Raw genomic sequence first — 1925 nt, forward strand, 5'->3', positions numbered from 1 at the left:
TTTCTGAAGACCCCATGAACAATAGAGGAACATGGATAGATACAGTATTAGAGATAGAGCCCATATTGGAAGTCAATTGAAATGAGGAGAGGCACATGCAAACAGGTGGAACATGGAATGTATGAAGTATGAATGTTGGAAAACTAAAGTTATGAAAAGTGAAACGGAACTAATGAACATCCACATTCTAGGTGTTAGTGAGATGGGATGGACTGGCTTTGGCCACTTTGAATCAGGAAATCACAAAATATATACTATGCTGGGAATGAAAAAGAGAGGAAGAATGGTATTGCATTCATAGTTAAAAAGACAATTTCAAGCTGTAATCTGAAGCTCAATGTTGTAATAGAATATTATCCATAGACATACAAAGACTTGTTAATACGACTATTATTCAAATTATACAGACCAATAGCTAATGGCAAAGTTGAGGAAAGTGAAGATATTTATCACATTTTATAGTCCATAATTGATGTTTTACCGGTAACTGGTGACTGGGATGCAAAAGTTGAAAACAATAAAAGAAGGAAGGGCAGTTGGAATGTACTTGATGACAGAAAAGAAGCTGGAAAGAAAAAGACCTAATTTTGAACATTCAATGACTTATTTATGACAAATACCTTAAAAAAAAAAACCCCAGAAACAAAACCTGAAACAGCAACTTTACACACAGACCTCACTAAATGGCCTGCATAAGCGTCAGATTAACTATATCTGTGGAAGGAATGACTGCAGAAGCTTAATATCAGCAGTCAAAACCAGGTCAAGTGCTGACTGAGGAACAGAACATCAATTACTCATGTGCAAGTTCAAATTGAATCTGAAGAAAATGAAAATACATCCATGAGAACCCAAATACGAACTTGCATCTATTCCATCAGAATCTAAAGATCATTTTAAGAAGAGGTTTGAAGCACTGAACACCAATGACTGAAGACCGAGTGAGTTCTGGAATGATATCAAGAATACCATCCATGAAGAGCACAAGAGGTCACTACAAAGATAGAGGAGGAAAAAAAATCCCAAACCAACCCAAAATAGATTTCAGAAGAGACCCTGAAAATCACATGAGAATATAAAGAAGCCAAAACAAAGGGAAGAGATGCTAAAGTAAAAGAGCTGAAATGGAAGATTTGAAAGGGCACCAAAAGAAAACAAAACAGATGACGTGGATGTTCAAGGAGGACCACTTATCGGAACACAGATGCCTGGAATCAGCCAAAATCCATGCAAAATATTCCAACGGGGGTCTGGTGATTGCAGTAAAAGTCTTGGGCTCTCAAATTGTTGACATTGACAAATGGAAGTACTTGGTCCTATCCAACATCACCGTGGCTCAGTTCATGAGGATCATCAGAAAAAGGATCCAACTTCCTTCAGTAAAGGCCATCTTCCTCTTTATGCATAAGACAGTCCCACAGTCCAGCCTAACTATGGGATGGCTTTATGAGAGGGGAAAAGATGGAGATGGATTCTTGTATGTGCCTACAGTGGAGAGAACACTTTTGACTTCTGAGGGACAGCGCTGATCTGGGTGCACCGATCCTCTTTGTGTAGGTCTTCTTGACATAGACCTATTAGTGCATTTGTAACTGGATTTATTTCTTAATATATTAGAAAGTTTTATTTCTTTAGCCTAGTAGATTATCATACAGAGTTTAACTTTTTCTTTTTTGTGCATTGTGCTCATGGCTATATGCTCCAGGGAACTTGTTAGTTTGGGAATCCTATTTAATGAAAATATTTCCACACTGAAGTGAGGTAGGCAGGATATTAAAAAGAAAGAGAGATACATTTATTGCAGATTATGTTTGGAGTGTTAGATGGCTAAGTATTAAAAGCATTCAGATTAAATCCTTAGTTATCAGAACACTTGTTTCACAAGACTTTTGCCAACTGTCAAATCATGGACTGAGCTAATCTGT

General features: G+C 37.2%; 1 pseudogene; it reads left to right on the plus strand.

Annotated features, from left to right (window-relative positions):
* Positions 1-1163: 1163 nt before the first annotated feature.
* On the plus strand, positions 1164-1516 carry LOC102859453 (annotated as a pseudogene).
* Positions 1517-1925: the final 409 nt, after the last annotated feature.

The sequence above is a fragment of the Elephantulus edwardii genome, unplaced genomic scaffold (assembly GCF_000299155.1).
Source record: "Elephantulus edwardii isolate Elephantulus edwardi_28Jun2011 unplaced genomic scaffold, EleEdw1.0 scaffold00124, whole genome shotgun sequence".
Lineage (NCBI taxonomy): Eukaryota > Metazoa > Chordata > Mammalia > Macroscelidea > Macroscelididae > Elephantulus > Elephantulus edwardii.